The following is a 14,112-nucleotide window of genomic DNA, read 5'->3' on the forward strand; positions in this document are numbered from 1 at the left end:
ACCATATTTGAAGACATAAACATCGCTAAGTGAGAGCGTTATCTGGCCTGGTGGGCATGGATTTTGCAAACATTCGTATGGAGAAATGGTGCAGTTACCCTGCTGCCTGACCTGGAAACACCGTTAACAGAAATGGAGGGAAGAGGCTGTCCCTTGCCAGACACACGGATGTTTCATGGACATTCGACGGGGGCAAACTCTCCAGTCTCTTAGAAGAGAAGCGCATTCTCGCTGCCTTTAATACCATGCCTGGTTCTAGGCTCACGACTAGCGCGAGGTTCTGGTTTTAACTGGAGTTAGGGCTTTTCAAATGGAAAAGGTGCACCATTAATTCCCATACCCACACAGTCTGCTGAAGGAAAAACAGAACTTTGATAGCATCTTGCCCTTGGGCCTAATTATGGCCTAAAGGTTTGGCCACAGCACAAGGATCTACATTTCACGGCAACCTGCCAGTGAAATGAGAAACATTCTACATATCGCCCAGATCAATTTTCCATATATCACCGATCATTAGATATGTATAAGCACGATGGTATTTTCGCTTATCACTTTCCAGTTACTCAGAGGCCAGCCAGCAGTTAAAATTTACATAAGTGAATACAACCATTCCTTCAAAAGGCAAGTACTGGGCCTTTATTATGTATGACACAGAGTGGATTTATCATGAAGGTAATGAAACCAAGCTTCAGGGAGCCTCACTTATACTCAGACAAACCCTCTCCAAAACCTTGTACCTAATTTTCTAGTCATGCTTTTGCATTCATTTTCCTTAAAGAGCCCCCCAACCCCCAGCTGTATATTTTTCAAGCCCCATATGATCTTGATCAGACTTTGGCGAGGTCCTGGAGAAAACACAAGAATCTCAGTTATCAGCCTGAGACTAGGGCAACTTCGACAGAAATAGGATGTAGATTAAAACCCAAACCTGACTACCGGGTCCTCAAATCAGCTGAGAATTTGATCCATGCTGCTGGAGTCCCCTTCTGAGCCCCCTGTGTATTCCCATGACCCCACAATGATCTGTAACCCCAGGGACGTGGTCAGGGGGAGAAGCCAGAAATGCGGATGGGAGGATGAGTGTCCGGTGGAGCCTGGTGGCTCTTAACCAGCCGATTCCCTGCTGAGCAGAGAGCTTGATGTGGGGCTCAATCCCAAGACCCTGGGATCATGACCTGTGCTGAAGGCAGACGCTTAACCGACGGAGCCACCCAAGCTCCCCAAGGATTTGCTTATTTTCCCCCTTTCATCTGAACGAAGTAACACTTACAAAATAAAACTTTCAGATTATACATTATTTTCTCTCATTCTGTGCCCTCATGTCTCCCTTTAAAGGAAGGAAAGGAGGCTACCCTTTTTTCCTTTGGTTGAGGGAAGGCTTGGCATTCCTAGGGCTGCTGGTTTCTGGCTCCACAGTTCCCTTTCCCTGTCTGTGAAACGAGCACAGGGAAGCTGCGGGAAGGACAGCAAGGAGCCAGCGGGTAGGGTCAGATCTGTCCCCTGCCGGGGCACTGCATTCTTGAGGGGCACAGAGCACGGCCCAGTTTGGTTTGCTTTGCTCCTCTGCTACCCACTTCCCGGCTCTGTCACTCTCCATTCTCCAGCTGGACCCACAACCCCACAGCCCAGGGCTCCATGAGACAGAAGTAAAGGGCAGGGGAGAGGGAAGGATGGGTGATAACCGCTGCCTGATACGCCTCCTGCATTTACCCACTAACATGCAACAACCTCTTCGCTGCAAGCCTATAAGCTAACATTAACTCTGGCCAGAGCTCCCAGACTATTTTTGGAATAAACTTACTCTGACTTGAAAGATGAATTAGAACACATTTGGAGACACCCCCATTTCCTCCAGCGTGAGGTGCTTTAATTGTTGCCGGCGGAGAGACGGTGGCTGAAGTACTCATATATTAATGACTGTGGGAAATGATTAGGGAGGTGGATATGTCCTGAGCAGGGGCTCGCCATCTGTGCCCATCATGCCTACAGCTCCATCTGTGGACTGCTGTGCTGGCTGTAAGATTCCGATGCAGCCAACAGGCAAATAGAGTCCACAGACGACTCTGGACTCTGATGTGGGGCATGTGAGGAAGTCAAGAGGATTGCTCAGTCTCTAACCGAGGAGGGGGTGAGGCAGGAAAGGGTATTTCAAGTCCTTGACATTCACCGATTACATCTGAAAATGTTTGCCTCTACACAGTCAGTACCACACATTGGTGCTTTTTCTTGTACTGACCATGTTGCTGTCTTTCAGGTATATAATTACACACACACACACACACACACACACACATCTCAAAAAAAGAAAGTGCAGCCCTTCCCAGACTTCCTCCACACAAGGGCAGAGCAGGCGTGCACTGAGCCCTGTGTCAAGGAGCCAACAGACCTGCTTTTGTTGGCTTTCATGACGGCTGGTGGGGGAAGCCTAGGGTCTCTCCCCCCCCCCAAAACAAGCTGTCTGCACTGGGTTTAAGCGTGAGGCCAGGAAATTGGGGAAAGAGCACTTTCCGTAAAATGACCACAACTGTTGGTGGAGGAAGGAGTGGTGAGAGGGTGCATGGGCTTTTTACTAAAAATGTGTTTTCCTTAAGCGACCAGAATCACAACATTCAACCACGTCTATTCCTAACAAACCCCCAAAGTACGTAGGCGTCTCCTTAGCTCAGTGAAGACGTGTCAGCTCCGTTATTTGATTAGCATTTCTGAGATGTGATTACCTGATCTGGTTGAACTCTTCTACTTTCTAGCCTTTTCTGAAGACTTGACATGTGACCTCTGGGTGGCTCCCTGCATGGTCATTGATTCTATTCTCAGCTAGAAAAGTAGGAAAACCGCTAAAAAATCAAAACCAAACCAAACAAAAAAAAAAAATAACAATCCCCCCCAAACCCAGGGAAGGAACAGCGGAGGGAGCTGAGCCCGAGGTGAAGTCCTCACTCCGTTCCCCTCTGAGCCTCCCAACCCGGTCCACAGAGAGATGGTGTTTCAACTCGCGGTAGTGGAGGCAGTTGACTCTTTTCTTGGGATTCTTGGGACAACTTTAAATTGAGAGAATTCTTCACCTAAGGCTGTTGTTGATCGTTACATGGCTGTTTAAACATTGACAAGAGAGGACAAAATGGGGTAAGATCTGGGATAACAGTCGATGGTGCTTCTGTGTGTGTGTGTGTGTGTGTGTGAGAGAGAGAGAGAGAGAGAGAGATTTGGGGGTTTCAAAGAAAGGATTTTACAAATCAGTTGTCATTTTTGTTTTCAAAATTATTCCTTCAGGTAAAAAAAAAAAAAAAAAGAATGAAAATATTTTCCATTCACAAGACATAAACCTACATGTGTGAACGGAGTGGGACGAATCATTTTGCTCTTTAATTTTCCTGAGTTGAACATTGCATTCGTTGTCAGGGTCCTAACCTGTGACTGTCAGAAGTTGGGAGATCAAGAAACACCTCATTGAAAGACAAATTCTTGTTTCCTTCAGGCGACTAAATGCGGAAGTGCAGACAGGAGATAAAAAATAAAAAAATTTAAAAAGCTAGCTTCATGGAGGCAGCGTGGAAATTCCACCCAGAGGAACACTTCTTAGCTGAGAGCCATCTAAACTCACAGGAAATCATGCGCAGGTTCTAAGACACATTATCCACAGGTTGTGAACAAAGGTTCATAATGTTTCCAAAGTCAGAATTGTTTACCTTCCTTCCACCTACCGCGGAAAACTTACGTAACTTTTTTTTTTTTTTTTTTCCTCGTAAGGATAGGTAACAGATTTTAAAATATTCCGGTGAGGTTTCGCCTTAAGGCAACCTACACCGACTTCTCCCCGGACAAAGGAAACTGACTGCCAGAAAAAGACCCCAGAACTCTATAATCACTGAAAATCAGTAAGAAACTTGCTCTGACAGACACTGTGAGAGAAAAACACTTGCAAGGAGAAGTCGGAGTCATTCCTTCCCTCCACCTAGATCACTTACACCCACAGCAAACAAGACAACATCTGGATATTGTTTCACAGGCAAGAATAAAGCACTTCCCCCCCCATCATTAAGTAAAAAACCCGTTTTCCACATGCAAACAGCACTTGTAAATTTCCCCCAAATAAGCTTGGAAGTTTTGAATGATTTAAGTGAGTTTTAAGAGAATCACCGCTCGCTCATTGCCTGGGAGTAAAGTTTTTCAGAAATCTCTCCAGCCGGCTGAGTGCTCCGGTGTTGACCGAGGCGCATACCTCCTACCTGCAGGGACCGATGCACTGGACTCCTACCTCGATGGCAAGCTATGCCCCGGCGAGGAAATGACCGGTCGATGCAGGTTGTCTTGGGGAAGATAGGTGTTCAGGTTCTCTCAAAGTGAAGAAAAGTCTCTCGCTGCTCGCTGTCAGTCAAAAACAAGTTGGTACAAGTTTGAGTAGGATTTACCTGAAGGAACTGAAGAGAGGAAGAAGGAGATTGGAAGAGATTGAGCCGAGGGAGGAGGGACGAGGAGGGAGGAGGGAGGGGGAGAAGCAGAGGGAGAAAGGGAGAGGGAAAGAGGGCTCCGTGATGCCGGCAGTGTGCCTTAAGGAGATCTACAGACCAGCACAAGATTCGAGTGGACACCCAGTCCTGAGCCCTCTGAACACCTGTAGGAAAGAAAACGAACGTCTTTTTAAAGAAAAGAGCCAGTTAATCTTTGAAGAAACTTTGGCTACTCTTATCAAGCCCTTTTTAAAGGCCCTTTTGCCTAAATAAACCGTAAATAAATAACCAGATGATCTCTTCTAACCAGCTCTCCTATACCCCATGTTCCCTCCTCCTCTTCCCTCTCCCCACTGCAAATGAATGGTGACAAAAATCTCTGCTTCTTGAGAAAAGCAAAACAAACTCATACAGATGACACACATATGAAATATATAGGAGCAAAATGTCACAGACAAAAACTCTGCGTTTTTAGCCCAATCTCCCTATAGCCTCTGTTTTCCCTGACCAAAAAAGCTTAAAGAAGTTGGATAGATACGGGTAAAATTGGGTTCTTTAGGATCATGGAGGTTGGAATGGAAGCCGGTTTCTAGCATTTGTGCCCAGTGTCCACGCTTTTATGAGAAATGGTCAAGTTTTCATCTTTGAAGCAGAAGTCTAAGGGGAGGTCTCCATCTCTGGAAATGGAGGCAGAGTTTCTTTCTGGAATACAGCTGTATGTCCTCCCTACACCGAGCCATTGCTTATGGCCATCGCGCCAAAGCCCGGGTAGGTTGCCAGGCTTCCTGTGGCCAGATTGCACGCGGACCCTGGCAAGCCCCCGAAGGAAGGACGGCTCTCCCACAGGCGCCTTCCCGGCGAGATCCCCTGCACTGGTCCAAAGGCAGCACCAGGGGAAACCAAGGGTCTCTATCACAAGGATGATGATAACACATTCATGCGTCCCCCACGCAGGCTCCCAGGCAGGGTTAGGGCTCTGCAGCCGCTTTAGGCTGGAGAGGAAAGGGGGTAACTCATTCCGTTTGTTGGAAGCAAATGATAGTTTCCCTCCCCTGAGTGCTTTCCAGGGGCTTGATCTAAATGGGGAGAGAAGGGGGGAAGGGCTATTCTTTTTTTTTTTTTTTTTTAAGAGGAAAGTGTGAAACTGCCTACTTTATCCTACCCCCTCCCTTGACTCCAAGTCTTGGCATGAATCATGCCCTTTTTTCTGATTCCCAGTGGGCACAGTGTGAACGGTGCATCAGCCTTTGTCCTTCTCCTTCCCAGGGAGCAGGGGCCTCCTCTTCAGCCTGTGAGAGTGGGGCGACCCCTCGGAGAAGATGCGAGGCTCCCTGGGGACTCAGGGCTGGAGACAAGGAAGAAGACATGCCGGGTGCAGAGGTCTTCAAGCTGCAGCTCTTACTCCAGACCATGGAATCGGATGCACATCAGAGGAGGACGTGATGAAGGCCCCATATAGAACAGGGAAACACAGGGGTCCAAAACAAAAGGAAGGGGAAAACCCAGCTTCAAGGCCTGACCACATCCTAGCCCAGGTGGTTTGCACAGGCTGTCCCATCGCCTGGAACATTCTCCCTCAGATCTTCATTCCCCCAGAAAATCCCAGTCAGGACTTTGCTCAGTGACCCCTCTTCAGGGGGTCCAAGTACCCATCTCATACGGCCCCAACCCACCTGGTTACCTGGGTCCCCCTCTTACTCCATGTGCCACTTCGCACTGTATAAATTGCTGTGACTCTTTATCATTGGCTGTCGGTGTCATTTAGCATGTGACTGTAACTGTCCTTTCACTACGTGTCCCTTGAGGGACACGGGGCACATCACAGTTCCTAAAACAGTTAATTTTCAAGTAGATTGATAAAGGATTATAAAAGGACAGTATGACTTGTTACAATTGAAATTTAATTCTTATTTTCTTACTTTTTTAAAATGTTTATTTATTTTTTATTTTTTTATTACTTTGACAGAGAGAGGAATCACAAGTAGGCAGAAGTAGGCAGAGAGGCAGGCAGATAGAGAGGGAGAAGCAGGCTCCCCGCTGAGCAGGGCTCGATCCCAGGACCCTGGGATCATGACCCGAGCCGAAGGCAGAGGCTTAACCCACTGAGCCACCCAGGCGCCCCTTCTTTTCTTACTTTTAATGAATACTTCCCATCTCAGCTTTAATTAGTCAATTAACATTTGAATAGTTTTTCTCAATTTATAAAGTTCGTTCAGAAATGTTATTTCATTGGATGCTCAGACCAAAAAGGCACGATTAGTTTAAGGGTGAGGAAGTGGAAGCCAGAGAGGTTAAGTGATGTGTTCAGAGTCACAGAGCTGGACGGCGTGAGGGGTGAGGCTCAAAACAGTTCTCTCTCTCAGTCCATGCATTTTTCATTAGGCTACATTTTTCTCAAATTAGTCTATTGTGGGCATACATATGCATGTGTCAGTTCCTTTGAATATCAAGCCACACGCTACGTGAATGATAATCACAGGCTAATACTTTGGCGAGGTTTAGTTCTCACAGGACCGTACACAGCAGAGCTCACAACCCTCCACAAAACACTCTTAAAAATGAAGGAAGAAAATGAGTTCAAAATAGTGTAGATGCAGGAAAACCATTCATAGGTTAAGACACTATGCTTCATGTGGTTGATGTTTACCTGTTTTCATTTTTCGTGTGGGACTACATCAACAATCAGACATTGACACTGTAGATATGACCCAATTCATGACAGGAGGCGAGGCATTATATATGCATGAGAAAGTGTAGAGTCCTGAGTGGGAAAGCTCTAGAAAAATATCTATGAGATTTTTTTGTTGTTGTTACAGGGGACAGATTTTCCTTGGCATGTTTTAATAACTGAATGATTTCAGGATTTCCAATGCTACATGAGAGAGGGAAACGGGGCGAGTTATTAATGTTGACGAAAACCACTTTGTGTCACCGAATCTCCCTCCCACCCAGTGACTAAAACCTGCTTTACAACCCACTTCTGAGGAGAAGGGTCCAGAAGCTACAATCCGGTTACTTAAAAAAACACAACTAATCATCTTATAACTGAAGATGATCAATGTTACTGATCTTTTAGCCTAAAATAAAAAATAAGGATGAATGAATATACGGCAAATCTTCCTTCCTTCTCACCCTCCTCCCTTCCTTCCTTCCTGTGTCAAATTTTAAGCATACAACTAAAGTCTGAATTTTTATCCAAAGTTCTAAAGTGATGTCTGAAAACTGGACAGAAAAGAGCACAAGAACTAGCTCTTTCAAGAGAGCCATTTCCCAAGAATAATTAAAAAAAAAAAAAATGCTGCAGTGCCTCCAGTTCTCATCTTGGCTTAAATGGAGACATAAGCAAATAATACATTATATGTTAATAAAAATTAAAAAAAAAAGTTGAGACAAAAAATAAGAGGAAAAGAGTACATTTTTACTTTTTTTTTTTAAAGATTTTATTTATTTATTTGACAGAGAGAGAGATCACAAGCAGGCAGAGAGGCAGACAGAGAGAGAGGGGGAAGAAGGCTCCCTGCTGAGCAGAGGGCCTGATGTGGGGCTCGATCCCAGGACCCTGAGATCATGACCTGAGCCAAAGGCAGAGGCTTAACCCACTGAGCCACCCAAGCACCCCACATTTTTACCTTTGACTAGATTTATTTAAGTTGCATTAGATATGGGACTACTTACGGAGAATTATGCCAGTTTTTAAAACTTCTTAGAAGCTGTGGATGGCCCCACTGGCTTCAAGTGTCCCCCATGGGCCAGGCAGGACAAGGTTGGGGTGGGCGGTGGGGGGTGGTCATGCCTCATTTGTTCCCATAGCCCCTGGCCCAGAGATACTTAAAACATCCTATTGGAATGCAGATGAGCCTTGGAGAATGAAGAATGACCATCTCAGTCATTTCAAGACTTTGCAGACCAGAGCTAGAGGCCTGTTTGCCTTTGACCTTGCCAGTGGGAGGCTTATCTAGGAAGACCCAAAGTTGAAATCTTGTCTTGGAGTGGCTCTCTAGAAGCAGCTAACTCAACAAGGATGCATGTGCGCCATTTATTAAAGTGCTCCTGGGAAAAATCTGAGGATAGGATGGAGGCCAGCAGGGGAGGGATGAAGCTAAGTAAAGCGGTAGTTTTGGGCTCAGGCCATTTCCCTGCCTAAATCTGGTGAGGGTTTTGGAGTGAAAGTGGCACCTTTGACAAGGGAGCTGGACTTCTCTGCTCTTGCCCAGCCAGCTTTGCTAAGAGTAGAAGGGCTAAAGGGGTATCCCACGGCCTCTGGCTTTCTGTATCTGTAAGGAAGTGGGACTGGTAGCCCAAGGACAGCCTTATGAAGAGGGTTGGGGGGCAGCTGCAGGACATCAGAAGCAGTATGCATGGAAGCCTGCGAGTGTGCACCCAGAAGCGGGGGAAGAGGTCCGAGGGGATCTGCGCAGACCACCAGTTCTCCCGCCCTCTAGTATAGGTCCTCCCTCTACTGTGAACTCTCACTCCCTTAGCACCCCCTACTCTCCTCCTCCACTACATCAGTTTCCTGCTCAAAATGGAATTGGGTAGGGGCGACAGGGTGGCACAGTCAGTTCAGTGTCAGACTCTTGGTTTCAGCTCAGGTCATGATCTTGTTTTTGTTCATTTTCATCTGTTTCACCCCCACTGGGCTCCACGCTCAGCATGGTGTCTGCTTGTGATTTTCTTCCTCTCTCTCCCTCTCGACTCACCAACTCACGTGCCTGTGCATGCACACACACTGTCTCCCAAATAAAAAAATAAATATTTAAAAAAGAAAAAAAATTAAAAATAATAAAATTGGGGATCTTGGCACTAAAATTTAGACTTTGACTTGAGATGCATATGGTCATTTTATGCGCATGGGCAGTACCTCAGAGTGCCAGGAGGATCTCAGCAGGGCCTTCTAGCACCAACAGAGGACTCCGTTATTGATATCCCATCAATCTAATTGGATTCATAACTAAACTGGGTGTCTCCTCTTTGCTGGGTTATTAAGACCCCACAGTCGCAAGACTGGAGTGAAGGGCAGTTCAGCAGAAAGACTGGGAAAGAGCGGACCATAAACAGTGTGGTAAGTACTCTGTGATGGAAATATTCTAGAAGCCCACAGGAAGGGTAGTAGACTCTGCCCGGAGTTGGAAGGTGGGCTTCCAGAGGAGGGGACAACGGAGTTCAACTAACAAGGTTTTCATAGGCAGGAACAAAGATGGGCTGTAGGCATGACAGAAAGGAGGAACAGAACGAATAATGGTGCAGATGAAACAAGCCATGTGAGCTCGCCCTGGGGCCCCTCAGCAATGTAGCTCGAACCTTAGCCTCATGGAATTTTGTCCAGATGGCAAGAACCACAAAAACAAAAATGGATTCCGTTATTGAGTCATTAGGGTGTCTCATTGAGTGTGAAAGTATATCGGTCAAGTTGGCCTTAGTATGACCTCATGAGCCTGAAATTTACCCTTCTTTTAATAAATTGATAGAATAAAGGCCACATTTTTATTTATTATTAATATTTGGTTGATATTACTTTCTTTTAGCTTAAGTGATCTGAGCTCACATTTGTCCTCTACCATTTCTACCTTCCATTCAGACATTTTAGTCACCAAGCAGAAATGAGCTTGCCCAGAGCTAACCCCATAAATCCCATTTTATCCGGGCAACTCACCAGCTCTCCAAGCCATCCTGTACTTAAATACCTCCTCTCCCCACTTTGTAGTCCTGCCTCTCTCACTGAACATCTCTTCATGGTGTGGCTTTAAGGGAGAGGGAAGATTTTATTAGCAGTTATGTTCCAAAAAGCAAGCAAGTAGAAGAATCAGAGAAGCTTAATTATAGCTCGAAGGTACTTACAGCCATCCCAACCAGTCTCTTAATATTTCAAGTTTGACTCAGAAGACCAGAGAGTGACCTTCACAGGGTCCACAGAGCCTGAAACCCAGGATCTACACCAACATCTCGTTGAAGGTTCTCATATACTGTGCTATACTAGATTGGTCCCTACTTTAACACATGTTTGTACACATATAATTCATTCAAGTGGCAGAAACCCACATCAAAGCTTGTATTGGTGTAAAAAAAGAGTGGGTATCGGTTTGACGTGGTCAGGATGTGAGAATGTGCCCTTTGACTTATTCCCTTCCCGGATTTCACTGATGGGCTTGGAGGCTCAAGCTGATTGAATGTTAGTAGAACAGTAAGAATAATTACTCCGAAGTTGCGGGTGTTAGAAACTATACCAGGTTAGGCTAGAAACAAAATAGTGTCCCCAGGCATTTAATGCAGAATGGAAGCAGGTGGCAGCCCTTATCCCAAAGCTCACCCTTTGCTTTTGGTGCTTTAGCAGCTGATGATTGATGACACATACAACATCTCTGAAGAATACAAAGATTCAGAATAGTTCTGTTTTCCTTTCAAGGATCGTTCCCAGTTTTAGCATTCTCTCTCTTTGTTCCTTCCTCCCATAACAGCCATATGGCCCAGACAAGGTTCCTGTGGCATCAACTTTATGCTTCCCACTTGCTTCAACCTAGAACTCAGAGTCACTCATTTTTTTTTTCTTCGTTGAGGCTGAGACAGATAGGGAAGTAGATAAACATACATTTGGCCCTCTTCTGCTGAATACAATCATGACCAAACATGCCAAGTTATAGGGCATCATTTAGAGAAATGTGGCTGTTCTGTGTTCCATGAAGGACCTGTGAGATTTTGAAATTATCAACAATAACAACAAATTCTGAAAAGTTGCTGAATAAGCCAAATACTTAAGTCGTAGGGGCTTACCAACTGAAGAGTAAGACAAAGTAACTGTCTTTCTGTAAACTTAATGGAAAAGCTTGCCTTGTAGGTACGCTGGCTTTAAAAGTTTTCCCAGATCCTGTGACAAGGCCACTTACTCCTGTCTGCTAGAAGAAAGACCTCTTGCATAGAACAGGTGAATTGCCCTCACCAAGTTACTTATAAGGTCATATGTTTTTGAACTTGATATCATCTACTGGTTTTTAAATGAGGTTCCATAGGACACAGTCCCTCCAACTAATAGATCACTTTCCCTATTCACTCTTCTAGCAGATTTCCAAAATCACCTGTCTCTCTTTGTCCTTCGGGTTCCTAGGGGAGAAGCAGATGGGGCTGAGAACAACCTCCAGTGACCAAGAAGATTTCTCCATCTTCCCACCCCCATTCTCAACAAAAAAGAATTCCTCCTCAGGAAAGCACAGAGACTTTCTCACATGCTTCTTAATGGGATGGCACAGAAAGTATCCCAAAACACAAAAGTTCCTTCACAGAAATATAATCTCCATGTTATTCCTCTGGAGGGTGAGCAAACACCCTGGTTTTCCCATGACTCCCTGAGTTTTAAGTTTGAAAGTCTCATATCCTGGAAAATCCCTCAGTCCCAGAAAAACTGCTGTGGTTGGTCACCCTATTCCCATGTGTGTCCTTAGTTCTTTTGTAGTCAACCGCTAAATGTTTAAAACTTGATTTGAAAAATGAAAGTGTCATATAGGCATGATCCTAATTTATTAGCTCCAATCTGACCGTTGCTGGGGCATGTATAAAATCCAATTTTGTCACACAGGAATATGTGTGCATAAAAAGTCAGATACAGAAATGCTCACTATTCTATATAGAGGCTGAACACTTTCTTTTAAACCTCCACCAGAGTGAGTTGGTGATTTAGGTTCCCCCCAGTCGCATGACTTAGGAGTTACCGAACACCGCTGACATGAACCCAACCATGACCCAGTTTCCCCCTGCCTCATTCAAGCTGGGCGTTGTGGCTTTTGCTGTTGCTGATGCAAACTTACACCTCATTTTAGATATGCGCAATTTGTTTCTGGTTCACCTCAGACCCATTTTTACCAAATGAACCGTGACACTTCCCATCAGTGAAAGGTATATTGCAGGGTCTGATTTTCAGTGTTGACAGTATGGGCAAGTAAACAGAAATGCAACATCTAGAGGGTAGATTCACCCTTCCAGGTCATTGCAACTAATACGATGCCACCTTCCTTTCAAAGCCTAACCGTATCACTGATCTGGCAATGTGTTACACGCATTATTTAACTTCTTCTGTTGCTCTTTTATTGTTGTTTAATCCTGAACCAACTATACAGGTAATCTGCTAGGCCAGACAGTGAGACATGCGTGGCCATGGACCCTTTCTCCACCAGATGGCCAAAGACAGTATTTTACACATGGTAGGTTGAATCTGTGTCGGAGACCCCTCGAGCTACATTTAGAATATTTAAAATAGAATGATACAGAAAAGGTTAGTAGCATCCTGAATAATTTTAACAATCCAGTGGGGAAGGCAGAAGCAGTGAATTACTCTCCTTTAGCCCTGTTTTCATATTTCAGTGATTGCTCCTAGGTTAGTGCTGAACTATACACTTCAGCTTTAAAAAAATCACCAAGTTGATTGATGGTGCCTCTTTCTTTTGGGGATGGAGACACCAAAGCACAAGCAAGGTGTGCAACTTCTTCTGCTGCTGTGGACGCTACCCTTCCTCACCACACTGCACTAGACTATCCCCTCTCTACAGGCCTCATTGTACTGACACTTCTTGCCCTGAGTTTTGGGTTCCTGAGCACGCACAGAGCTTTTTCCACTTCTCCCACATTCAGTCACTGGCTTCTGGCTCAGCCAATGGGTGCTCATTGCATGTTCTCTCGCCCTTTATTTGGATTAGCAGTTAGGGATATCATTATGCTGTAACTCTTCAATTTGAAATGCCCGGAATCACTTCCCTAGGAACCCGTATAGCCCCTATCTCTTATAACAACACACAAGAATGTCATAAAGTGTTCTGTTTCTGCCTCAATACCGCTATTTCTACATGACATAAAGGTAGGAGGGCTGAGGAGAATTCTCAGGACTCATTTGAGGTATTTATTATTAGCAGAGCTGGGTAAACAACTCAGGTTTTTACTTTGGGATCTTTCCCATTGTAGAATTATACCTTTTGACAAATATTCTAGTTTTGGTGGAAAAAGTGAGTGATGTAAATTGGCTAAATTATACTATGTGCCAGATCCCAGCTGAGTTGTCACGATCTCCGAAGGACTTCACACCAGAGATGTAATATGAGTGTAGAAAGAGGGTGTTGGGCACTCAAAGTACCAGCTGTAAAGCCCATCTGTTCCCTGTCAACCTCAAGAGAGGGTCCATGCTGCTCAGGGAAACGCGGCCTGGAGAAGGTACAGCTCTACTCAAAGCATACACATGTGTTAGACAAAAAAATGGACTCAAAGGGCAGGCTGTCCCTGGTCACTCGGGTCCTTGCATGGCACCTCATCTTATCCAGTGCCCTTGTAGACACAGCTGAGTCACCAGCAGAACAAAGAGATGATAAAGAAGGCAAAAACAAGGAAGCTTTTTTTTTTTTCCTCCTTCTGTTCTCCTCCTTAATGGTCCCAGCCTGAATCAAAGAGTCTGGAGAATTCTGAGGCAAGCCTGGGCTCCTGAAGGCCAAGTTGTGCCACCACCAACTTCCTTGGTGGTTGCTAGCACCTATCCAGGCTGGAAATGACATGACTGGATTTGCTTTAACCCCCCATGAAGAAATATTTCTTGGGTTATTTGTCCTTTGTGCATTTATTTTTGGCCATGGGCTGGAGGACATTTCTGTCCCCATCATCTGTTCTGTCCCACGAGCTTGGGTTCATCACTGCG

At 45.2% G+C, this 14,112-nt stretch overlaps 1 protein-coding gene across 3 annotated transcripts in view; it reads right to left on the reverse strand.

The window, feature by feature from the left end:
• KCNJ15 (potassium inwardly rectifying channel subfamily J member 15) overlaps positions 1–14,112 on the reverse strand; it is a 71,551-nt gene that overhangs the window by 37,256 nt on the left and 20,183 nt on the right. The window contains exons 1-2 of one of the 3 annotated variants that reach the window (XM_082686065.1): positions 4,567–4,720; positions 4,227–4,365 (exon numbers count right to left, since the gene is read on the reverse strand). The exons of 1 other annotated variant lie outside the window; for it this stretch is intronic. The gene's annotated coding sequence lies outside the window, so the exon portion shown is untranslated. Of the gene's footprint in view, positions 1–4,226; positions 4,366–4,566; positions 4,721–14,112 lie in introns of those variants that run through there. One more of the 3 variants, XM_082686066.1, reaches the window with a different exon arrangement.

Source organism: Mustela nivalis (genome assembly GCF_964662115.1).
Source record: "Mustela nivalis genome assembly, chromosome: 1".
In the NCBI taxonomy this organism is placed as follows: domain Eukaryota; kingdom Metazoa; phylum Chordata; class Mammalia; order Carnivora; family Mustelidae; genus Mustela; species Mustela nivalis.